This window comes from Herpailurus yagouaroundi, unplaced genomic scaffold, assembly GCF_014898765.1.
Source record: "Herpailurus yagouaroundi ecotype Mexico unplaced genomic scaffold, PumYag 160, whole genome shotgun sequence".
NCBI classification, from domain to species: domain Eukaryota; kingdom Metazoa; phylum Chordata; class Mammalia; order Carnivora; family Felidae; genus Herpailurus; species Herpailurus yagouaroundi.
The window spans coordinates 42,193,252-42,205,771 of NW_024412401.1; the positions used below are offsets into that span (position 1 = coordinate 42,193,252).

Genomic DNA, 12,520 nt, shown 5'->3' on the forward strand with positions numbered 1-12,520 from the left:
TGTGAATTTTACTCATTTTTTTCTAGATTCCATGTGTAACTGATACCACGCAGTATTGACCTTTCTCTGTCTGGCTTATTTCACTTATCATCCATGCCCTCAAATTCCATCCATGTTGTTGCAGATGGCAGGATTTCCTTATTTCTCATGACTGGATAATACTCCATTATGATGAATATTCCATTGATATGTGTTCATATATATACATATATATATATATATATATATATGCAGTTCTATATATCATACAGTTACATATATATCATATCTTCCTTATCCATTTGTCCATATCTTCTTTATCCATTGCTTAGGTTTTTCCATATCGTAGCTATTGTGAAAAATGCAATGAACGTGGCAGTCAGATATCTCTTCAGTATTTTGTTTTCGTTTCCTTTGGGTATATACCCACAGGTGGGAATCCTGGGTCACGTCTATGTTATACCAATAGCCTCCCAATACTTCCCTCCACTTTGCAACTTCTGCCTTCCTTTCTAATAACTATGTTGCTGGCAGCAACATCTTTCTAAAACACAAATCTCGTTTGAAACCCAGTGAAGGATCCCTGTTGCATTCAGTCTACAAACTAAGTTCCGAAATTCAGCATGAATAATCTCCAGGAATCAGCCCCTTCCTAGTGTGGGACTTCATCGCTGCTTGCAAAAGACAGGTGGATTCTCAAAGAGGGTAGTTGGTTAATTATTCAAAGCTGTGGAAGCAAGCTCAAAGTGAGGCTCACAGGGAGGAAATGCTGAATAGGGTTTTGATAGGTGAGCAGAGGCAAGGAAAGTTACTCCAGTAAGAGCAAACCAGAAGGAGAAAGCATAGGGCTTGGATAATTTAGAACTTCATGAAAACATCAGTTTTTGAACAGAAGTATGGGCATGTGTGATTTCCACCTGTGTGCTTTCATCATTAATAATTGTAATATGTTATAATTATTTGCTATGTGACAATTTCTCCCTTACTTGGGGGCTTCCTGGGGAAAATAGGCAGTCTTCATTCATCATCATTTATCCACAGAGACCCTTATGAGTTCCCTGAGCAACAATGCTAGTAGCTAATGTTTATGGAGAGTTGCTACGAGCCAGGAATTGTGTTAAGGCCTCCTTTCAGTGACAGCATAGGAGGAGTCTTTATGATTCCAAGTGGCTCATCAAATGGCATATGATCCATCTGCTGATTCAAAAATAATGGGGACATCAGACTGTGTCCTTAAAGCATTGACTGTTGAGGATTTGAGATGGAAGAGACAATTAGGAGATGAACGAAAGAGTCATATGAATGCTATCCAAGACATTCAGTCTAACTTAAGAGTATTGATCAAATATCTGCTGCGTACCCAACCTTGGACTAAGCAATTAACCAAGTGTTTGTTTCAATACAGGTGTTCCACCTTATTCAAAGCCAGCTTTTCCAATCTGTAAATGAAAATATATTAGTATTTTGATCATCGTGTTTTAATCCCATGCACATAAAAATTCACAGCAGGGGCTCAATGCCATGCTAAGTTCTGTGTCCAATGCCGACCGAGCATGTAGCATAAGAGAGAGCATGAACCTGGGAATCAGGAGGGTCCCAGCCCCTATTCTGCTCCTTTCTTACCGTGTGAGCTTGGGTTAGACTCTCCCCACCTTTGTGTCTTAGTTTCACCATCTTAAAGTGGAGAGAAATGATCTGGATGGGCTCTCTTGTCTCTTCCACTTTGATACAATCTATGGCTCTATGGCTCCCTCCTCAGAAGTTTCTCTACAAATGCTGTTTTCTTTGCCTCAAATTGAAGCAATTTCCCTCCTAGCCTTGCAGGTAAAAATATCAAGAGAAGTGGCCAGTGGCATCAGGGACTTCTCTCCATAAGATAATTATAAGACTTTTTTTGGAGGGTAAGATATATTCCTAACACCAAGAGATAGGCCTGCAAAGAGTCTGTTTCCAGGCTCCGTGTTATTCTGTTGCCACATAATATCAGGCCAGGTGCTGGAGAAGTTAGAGAAGACACCCTGAAGTCACAATATCTGGAATCAGCGGCACCTGGATGGCTCAGTCTGTTGAGTGTCCAGCTCCTGATTTTGGTTCAGGTCATGACTCCAGGGTCGTGGGATTGAGCCTCAAGATGAGCCCCATGTCAGGCTCTGCACTCCGTGTGCTTGAGATTTTCTCTTTCTCCCTCTGCTCCTCTCCCTGCACTTTTGCTCTCTCTCTCTCTAATTTTCTTTTAATGTTTTGTTTATTTTTTGAGAGAGAGAGAGACAGAGTGAGTGGGGGAGTGGCAGAGAGAGAGAGGAAGACAGAGGATCTGAACAGGTCTCCCTGCCGACAGGCTGATAGCAGCAAACCTGATGTGGGGCTCGAACCCAAGAACCATGAGATCACGACCTGAGCCGAAGTTGGACACTCAACCGACTGAGCCACCCAAGAGCCTGTCTATCTCTCTCTCTAAAAGCAAAACAAAGCAAAACAAAACAACCCACAATGTCTGAAATCACATCCCAGCTCTGCCAGTGGTGTGCCCTGGGATGAGAAGCTCACTCTCTCTAGGTGTCATTTCTCTCAACCTCAGAATGGAGACAATGGTACATACAGCATAAGCTAAGTTTTGAGTAAATACATATATAGTGTTTAGAATAGTTTTGGCATCTAGTGAAAGCTCCTTAAATATTGTTCTACTGTTACTATTGTGCATATCATTAATCAAAGGGCTACCTCATTTAACAAAAAAGAAAATCAAGACCCAGGGAGGTGATATGAAATTATGACATTTTGATGGTCACAAGAGCAACCCCCTCGCTAATATATATATACTATATTATATACATGCATATATAATAACAATAACAGAAACTGATATTTGTGTAACATCATAGATTTGCAAGTGTCATCAGATAGGAACTCCTTTTCCTACTTTGCAAGACAAAACCCAGACCTGGAGTGATTAAGTGACTTGCCCAAGGTTGCACAAATAATTCAGAACAAAGCTGGGATATGAACCTGGATAATTTAATGCCAAAGCCTCTCCCCATTCCATTAAATTCACCCCATCCCTTGTGCCTCCCTAAACTCTTGGCACCTCAGTTCCATAAGAAAGATTCGGAAGGTTTGGAGATGAGAATGTAGCAAGGTCATTGTATGTGTCAGAGTATCTGTTCGTCTGCATATCAGTCATCCATCTTCCAGTTACTCCCAGTGGATAAGGGTGGGCAGTGAGGGGGTGCTACGCCCTGACTGGGCTTGACTTTGCAGAAGAACATGCCTCCTTTCTCTCTCCAGAGTCTTGCTGGAGTCTGCCTCCCCAAGTGCTCCTTTGAGCCCATAGGGGAACCTTGAAGTTTCCTTTGAAATTCTGAGTCCCATACCCCAAGCAGATGTGCAAGGACGTTTGCTCACTTAATGGCCTGTTCAAGACGTTTGAGGATCCACACTATCTCCCTATCAGCCTCTCTGAAACATGCATTATCCATCCGTCCTTGAAGCAGGTCCCCCGGTGCAGTGATTAAAACAGTCCTGTGTTGGATAAACCCGATGCAATTTTCCAAAAGTCATCATCTCGGCATTTCCCCCGCCACAGCAGAGCACCTCGCCTCCAATTTCTGGGCTTGCTCATTTGTTTTCCTTCAGACAATCTTGGAGACACTCTTTCGAGTGACCTCTGCTAAGGGAAGGGAACAGTACACTCTTATCCTGACATTATGCAGACGCAGTGACAAATTGGTCTATTTTTTATGCTTGACAGAAATGGGGGGGGGGAACAGGAGAAACATATTAACTCACCATATCTTTGACCACTGGTTGATAGAGTTTGGAAAAGACTTGTTTCTTCTTTCTTTTTTCTTAAGTTTCCCTCCTTATGTCTGGTCTCATTGGTTCTTCTTTTAATTAGTCCTGGAATGTGACAATACTTCCAAAGTAAGCTGCAATCTTAGTAGATTTTTGAAGGTAATGTGATCAGAACAAATTTGTCATTACTCTCTTAAACTGGCTTCTTCTTACCTTGCTCCCTACCCACTCTTAAGACGCAACTCTCCAAGTTATCTGTGATTCAAATGCTGGATTCCATTTTTCCCCACCCTCTTTTCCATTTCTTGAGTCATTAACTTTTATTGATTCTTCCTCAGAAATATATGTTTTTGTTGATCTCTCTTTGCATTTCTACTGTGTGCCCCTAGTGTGGGTCTATGAGGGGGTGACTCTCTTGCATCGGTGTTTGTATAATTTTTGTGATCTCAATCACATTATCTTGATCACTGCATATCATCTGTTGTTTTGCATTGAATTGTAATGAAGGTAAAGCATGGTCGCTCTACTCATCCTTCCTCACCCAGGTGGGTGTGGTGTTGGTTGGTGTTCTTTCCTGAAAGGTACAGTCACTCAGGGCGCCATTGTCCACCATGTTTCTCAAACCAGAAAGCAACAAAAAGAATGAGCTATAGACGATTTATCTGTTGTAGGATGTTGTATGATGAAGATTTATCTGTTGTATTCTTGATCATAGAGAGATCAAGGTGGCTGGAAGATAATTCTATGAGGTGAATTGTATGCTGGAATTGTACACTTAAAAATAGATCAGGACATAGAGGGAGAAAACAGGAAAGTGGCCAGCTAAATCATTCCTTCCTCTGGGCTGTCTTTCTTCCTTATTCCATCTACTGTTACCGGACCCATCTTTCCATACTCTCATTAACTCCTTACTCATCTCTCTCCCTACATAAGACTATGAGCTCCTCATGAAAAAAAGAATTCTGCCTTTTCTAATCAATGTACCCTTAGCCCCTAGCAGAGTTCTCAGTTTCTCTTAATAGATACTTAATACTTTTTAATTGAGTTGAATTGTGACAGCCTTTGGGATCAGAGACTTTATAACAACTTTCATTTGAAAATATCACTTTGTTGAGGTGCCTGAGTAGCTTAATCAGTTAAGCGTCCGACTCTTGATTTTGGCTCAGGTCATGATCTCACGATTCATGGCTTCAAGCCCTGTGTCAGGCTCTGGACTGACAGTGAGGACCCTGCTTGGGATTCTCTCTCTCTCTCTCTCTCTCTCTCTCTCTCTCTCTCTGTCTCAGACCCTCCCCCCATCACATGCTTGCTCTCTTTCTTGCTCTGTCTCAAAATAAATAAACTTTAAAATTAAACAGAAAATATCACTTTGTTTTTCTCCTGTGTTTATTTTCCTTTTGTTCTTGTTTGGCATTAAATTTTTTTGTGTATGTTTAATCCTAACAGGTCTAAGCTCTATCATGAAAATTGAAGAAAGGAGAACTGCCTAATACTGGTAGGCCAGGATATTAAATTGGAGAAATATATTGCTTGGAAACTATTGAATTCCAAGCAAGAGAATCCATAAAAGAAGGCGAAACTCCTAGAAAAGTGTGAGATCACTCGTTCAGAGTTTTTGCTTGTATAATCATGTTTGCGTGAAAAAAAGAAAAACTCTGATATAAACTGACATATACAAAAATGGTATTTATTATTTCACAGCATGAAATTCAAGACTTGAGAGAGATTTGAGGGTGAATAGATTCAACGTCTTCAAGAACCTGAGTTATTTCCATCTCTCTTCTCTGCTGTCTTCAAAAGATACACTTTATCCTCAGGCTCATTGTTCTAAAGTTCACGAGATTGTGGCCGACAGAAAATGGGGTGTTGTACTTCCTTATTTACATCTAGTAGGAAAACAAGATTCCTGACTTTGAAATCTATTCTTCCCTTTAGCCAACTAAGTAGGTATGGGGACCCCAAGATGAATACTAGGCATCAACAGGATGTAATACACTCACAGGCTTTTGGCTGGATTCCTGAAACCATCAATGGCAAAAAGGGAAGAATTACCGGGAATGGCTTAGACCAAAGTTTCTCAACCATTGCACTATTGACATTCTAGGACCAGATAATTCCTTGTCCTGAAAATGCTATCCTGTGTATTGAAGGAGCAGCATCCCTGGGTCACTAGATGTCAGTAGCATCCCTCCCCAGTTGTGACAAACAAAAATTTATCTCCACACGTTGCTATATGTTCCCTTGGAGATAAAGTCGCTTCCAGGTTAAGAACCACTGACTTAGACCAATTGACTTAGACTTAGACCAATTGACTAGAATATTTGAAAAACAACCACAATCTCAGCCATAATTAACCATTCCTCTTTTCACAGATTTTCTCCTGTGAGAAATAAGCCTTTGAAGCTGTATTTTTATTTTAAAATAAATGGTTCACTTAAAAGATCTGTATCATGGGATGCCCATGCACAATCTAACTGGTCTCTGATGTTTGCTTCTCAAGTCAGAGAGTAGAATCTGCAGTGGCTACCTGCCACCTAGCTCCCTACTTTTACCTAACATTAACTATGCCACTCTCTAATATGGTATCTCCTCAATATCCAAATGGGAAAGGTGCTATCTGTGGAGGGCAACCTACTTCAGGGTAGTTGATGTTACTAGAAGTGACAGACAGAGACAGAGACAAAAATAGAGATAGAGACAGAGACACAAAGAGAGAGAGAGAGACAGAAATGAGAGTGAAGTGTGGTAGCAAGCTGCGTTCTCCACACTCCTGGAATAGTTACCATTTGGTTGGCTTCCATTCTGTGGACAGGCATTGTGCTGAATGCTCACTTTGCATTATATTATTTAATTCACAATGATACGAGTAATTTATGCATGTGCGTAACAATTTTACAAGTGAGGAAACTGAAGCCAAGAGGTATTTTATGCTTGCCTAAGGTCAGAAACTCTTGCATTTGTGCAGCGAGTATGACATAGAAACACAATTTGAACCCAGTCCTCTGCCACTGTAAACTCGTTTTAGTCCAACGTCTGCCAATATCTCTGTCATTCTCCATTTATGCACTCAAACCTTCTAGGATTCTGTCTTTCATGAGGACAGGGATACTGGACACAGGAAGAAAGAGGAGTGTGTGTGGGGAGGGTCGGGGGGAGAGGCTCTGAAAGGAAAGGGAGGTTATTAGATGAAAGTCTGAATCCGCCTTACAGACTTGTCCCCACAAGGCTGCCTTCTGACTCATGTGATAAATCCTGCTCCCTCAAGTTGCTTTCTTCAGCCACAGCTGCACACAACACAGTAATCACCATCAGAGGGGTCATCTCCAAATTGCGAAGGACAGCACAGCAGAGGAAATTATAACAGATAACACACACCGCCTGTATATATCTGTCATGCAGACAAGAGCTGCATGTAGAATTCTAGTCCCATCCTCTATAGTTCTCCACTGTCTTCCATTTCCTTTGCAATTACAATGGTTTGAACCACATTTTTCAAAAGTCTCCCAACTGGTCTCTCTGCTTTTTCTCTTCCCCCCTTCAATACATTTTCCTTAATTGGATTAATTTTTTTCCCCGGAACACCTAACATTTCATTTCTCTACTGCCAAAAATGAACAAACAAACCAATAAAGAGCTATGATAAAGAGAAATCAAGTCATGATTTTTCAGTTCTTTGTGGCAACGTCCCTGGCACAGTATTCCTATCCTTCTATGATCTGGTCTGTTTAGATCTCATTGCTCTCTGTCAGCCCTACCAGATTCCACCGCACTGAGCCTCTGCATTTTACATGTTGGGACTGTGCCCCGCTGCCCTTGCCCAGGCTACTTCCTGCTTAGAAGGCTGTCTGTTAACTCTGTCCGGTTCGCCCTATTTTGGCAATCCTACTTTCTTCTCCAGCATTAATCTGAGAGGCCATTATCATTTTGGGGGGGACCAAAAGGAGGATCAAAGATGTAAGAAATAAGATCCATGTCACGAAGTTTGTAGGTTGTAGAGCAGGGGACTGAAATCCACGTCTTCTGACCTTTGAATTCCTCGTTTCGTGTCATAATAGTCACTATTTTCACCATTCAATCCAAGCCTGAATACGCATAGCCAAAACTGCGCCCAGCCCCTTTCTCCCAGCTGCCTTATCTCCAGACTTCAGCTGCTAATATCAGCACAGCCCATTTAAGAGCATTATCAACAAGCCTTCTCTCCTGCTTCCTTTGTCCTAAACTCAAAGGAACCATCTCCATGAGATTAATTCCAAAACTGCTATCGCATTTGTAGAGACGATGCCTTCTCCAGTTATATTAATTGCATATTTGGGAAACCCGCCCTGTGTCTGTTTCATATGGCACGCCATTTGGTGTTTATGACCATCATACTGGAGTTAACAGCATATGGGGAGCTCACCCACTCGGAATACTAAGCTTATCCAATCCTTCTCTCAGAACCGACATGAGAAATAACTAATAAAAATGATTATAATAATAGAGGGTCATATAAATGCCAAATGCAAAAGCTATTCTTCATTCTAAAGTTTCTTAATATCTTTTCTCCACCAGGATCATAAAAGTAGGGAGGGGGAAGACAAGATATTATACATAAATAATTAGAAGTGTTTCCTTAAGCTTTATTTCAAATCCTTCCATTAAGGGTTAAGATTCAATTTTAGGGTCAGCTGGAAGGTGAGGCAAAGTTTTAAGGATAATTGAAGTAGAAATTGTGTGGCCTTTGCAAAGACCTCTCTTTGTATTTATGCATTTTTCTCCAACCAGCAATAATAATAATATAAAAAGATACAAGAATAACACTTAACTAAATCAGATGCAGATGGCTGTTTTATCAAGCAGAGGCAATTTTTATCATTTTAAAAGCTTTTGTTTTTGTAAAGGAAAGAAAATGGGCCATGTTCCCTGGCTTTTTTTTTTAAGAGAGGAAAAAGCATATGTTTTTTAATTTGAAATGGAGTATTAATGGTGTTATCTCCCGAGAATTGCTGCGCTAGAGTGAATTGTAGAAAATGCATTTACTTGCAAGCTTTCTGGTAAATTCTTCTCTGACTTACAGAGTTAGTGGCATATTATATCAGCCTACCTTTCCAAGACTATACTGTACACACACCCCGAGAGTCAATTTCCTGAGCCTCTTTTACTAGATCATCTTGTTTCCTTTGTTTATATTATTGATTTAGGGAAAATCATTTGGTGAATATTGAGTGTTCACCTAAATGAGAAGGTGGTAATATGCGGCAAGTAGACAGAGAGGGATATAATATAACTGGGATAATAAAACCTTGTATCTGCGCTGCAATTTGTGGTTTGCATTATCCTATTTGAACCTCACGATACCTCTGAGAGTTATGGGGACAGACTATCATCCCAATTTTATAGATTGGAAGTGAGAGCATGGAGAGATTAAGTGGCCCCCTTCCTGTGTGCAGCTGGTAATTGAACCAGGACTACAACCTTCATGAGTCAATCTCATGTTCCCTCTTCTGCACAAAGTTGCCTCTCAATTAACAACCACCCCAATCATTCAGGAACATTTAGGGAGCACCTACTGTTTACTTGCATTAGAGTTGAAACAGTGACAGACATAATGGTGTTTTTAGGTACTGTCCCAGTGCACAGGTGCGTACCATTGGCTCAAAAAGCAAAAGTGAGATGTAGGAACTATTCTGTGAGTAAGATATGATAAGTACGTAAGTATGAACAATTGCAAAACCAATATTGGCTGGTAATGTGGGAGGCCTTACTTGGAAATGAGTAGAAAATTAAGGATGACATTAGCTAACACTTATGGAGCAGTTACCATGTGTCACTTGAGTTGTAACTTCTTTCATTTGTTGGGCAAATATTCTACAGTTTTTACCCAGTGAAGGTATTTTGGACACTTACAGGAAAGAAATTCTAGTTCTGCCACTTTTAATTAATGACCGGGAACATGTGACTTCACCTCTTTGGGTCTCGTTTTATTCATCTGAAAGAATGTTTAGAAAAAGTACCCAATTTTTAAGGTTTATGTAAATAGAGTGTAAAATAAAATAAAATAAATAAAATAAATAAATAAAATAAAATAAAATAAAATAAAATAAAATAAAATATTGCCAAATAATAATGGCCCTGCAATAATTTGGGGGGTTTGGTAATACAGTTATTTTCATTATTAGTACTCTGTGATAAGAGCTGGAGATACAGAAATGAATATGAAAATGCCTCTTGCCTTAAGAAACTTCACCTAGTAAGAGAGATTCCCACATCCTTCCTTCCGTCTCCCTCCCTTCCTTCCTTCCTTCCTTCCGTCCGCCTTCCTTTCTTCCTTTCTTCCTTTCTTCCTTCCTTCCTTCCTTCCTTCCTTCCTTCCTTCCTCTGTTCTTCCTTCTTTCTATATTCTTTTTCCATTTGTTATTCCTTCCTTTCTTCCTTCCCTCACTATTTACTGAGTGCCTCCTTCGTGCCAGACAAAGCACTAGGTCCTTGCTTTTTCAAGAACATATTAGGCATTGATCAAGCCCTGAAGGTGATTTCAGTATAGAGGAGAAATAATTCACAATAAAGAATTATGACAAAGGGTGCACCAAGATGCCAGGGGAACACAGTTCAGCAGCAAGAACATTTGAGAAAGTTACAGAAAGCTCCTCCCAAGATAGGAGAATTATACTGGGTCCTAAAATACAATTGGGAATTGGCCAAATAAATGAACATTTGTTACTTTACTAGGTCTGAACGGTGTTATTCTTCTAGGTGGCCGGAGCCTAGACCAACTGCATGTTTCCCGGGTTCCTACAGCCACTAATCCACCAAGCAGGATTACTCTGACTCCAAACTTCCTTCACCTAATCTAAATGTTGTTTGTTTGTTTTTTGACATCTTACACGTCAGCTTTTCTAGCTGTAAGATCACAAGAATAGTCTAGCATTTTAAGGTGATGTTTCATCTTGAATATTAAAAACTTCTGGGGTGCCTGGGTGAGTCAGTTGAGTATCCAACTCTTGATTTCAGCTCAGGTCATGATCCCAGGGTCATAGGATTGAGCCCTATGTCAGGCTCCATAGTGAGCATGGAGCCTGCTTAAGATTCTTTCTCTCTCTCTCTCTCTCCACAACCCGCCCCCCACTCTCCCCACCACTTTCTCTCTTTCTCTAAAATAAAACAAAAAAACTTTCATAGGTGGCCAGCAGGTGTCTATTTGGGGTCTCTTAACTATTTGTATCCTTTCCTTGGGGATTGCATTTTATCCCAAGGCTTCAAAGATCACTGAAAACTCCCAAATATAGGTATTCAGTCACAAACTCTCTCTAGTTTGGGAATCATCTATTAAACTCCATAAATAAACTTGAATATCTAGTAGATGTCCAAAATCAAAATGTTGATTTTTTCCCCATCAATCCCTTGTCATCCCCTAATCAATTAATGGGATCAACGTTTGCCTGGTGGCTCAGCTTAGGAATCTTCACTTCTACTTTCTGGTGCCATCTAACATCAAGTCTTACTGCCCTCCAAAATAGCCTGTACTCTAATGAAACAATGCAGATCAAGCACCACATATTTATGGCTGTTAAAACTATTAGGTAAGAAGTTAATGGGGGAACTTCATAGAGAATGAGTCAGATCAATGGTACCCTAATACACCATCAACCTTAGTGTCACTGAAGAGTGACCACTAGACCTTGTGTCCCCTGGGATGCAACAGGAAGTTCCAGTCACCATCTATTAACCTGAATGTAATCAAATCTCTAGATATAGCTTTCAAATCTTAGGAAGTACAGGGGATAGAGGAATATGTATGATGACACCATGAATATATAATCAGACAACTACAGAATGTGGGAATGTCTGTGTGACAAAAACCTTACTTTAAAAAAAGATAAAAATAATGCCAATTTTATGTAAGAGATGGAAGAGTTTTCTTTTAGTAGTAATTCAGTCAAAACCAATCTGTACTACAAAATACAGCTTGGTGGTTCCTTGCAGGGAATGAAGTGTCATGCAGTTCGAAGTTATCTGGCTCATATCTGGCTCGAAATTATCTGGCTCATATATGGGTATGCAAAATTTATTGAGCTGTACATTTAGGATTTGCATAAATTATACTTAAAAACATTTCAATTATTTTATATAAACAGGGAGAGAAAACTATTATAGATCAAGGTGGATTTAAGAGACAAATCAGCCTAATTCAATGTGCAGATCTTGTTTGGATTCTGATTTGGGGAAAATAACTTGTAAAACACACACATTTTTTTGATACAATGGGGAAATACTGAACATGGGTTAGACATTAGATGACAATAAGAACCTTGTAATGTTGTATGTGTGCTAACAGTAATATAGTAACAAAATAGCAATGAGATGGAGAAAAAGAGGAAGAAATAGTCATGATATGTTAGAGATAGTTCCTTAATTAATTGCTGGTAAACATAAGATGTGTGATATTTGCTTCATAAGATTCTAGGGCAAGAGCAAAACAAAACTATAGTTCATGAGTTAAATCCAACTTCCGCCTGTTTTTGTCATAAAGTTTTATTAGAACTCACCCATCCACATTCATTTACATGTTGTCTAAGGATATTTTGGCATTACAAGGGCAGAATTGAATAATTGTAATAGTAATTTCTGCCTTCAAGACTGAAAATATTTACTATATGGCCTTTATAGAAAAAGTTTGCCAACCCCTGCAGTAAGAAGAGAGTGAGAGAGAAAAAAAAAGGAAGGAAGGAAGGAAGGAAGGAAGGAAGGAAGGAAGGAAGGAAGGAAGGAA

General features: G+C 39.8%; 1 long non-coding RNA gene across 2 annotated transcripts in view; it reads right to left on the reverse strand.

Annotated features, from left to right (window-relative positions):
- Positions 1-12,520, reverse strand: part of LOC121034440 (uncharacterized) — a 41,541-nt gene that overhangs the window by 27,961 nt on the left and 1,060 nt on the right. For both annotated transcript variants that reach the window (XR_005792428.1, XR_005792429.1), the window contains exon 3: positions 3,766-3,876. This is a non-coding gene — a long non-coding RNA (uncharacterized LOC121034440). The remainder of the gene's footprint in view (positions 1-3,765; positions 3,877-12,520) is intronic.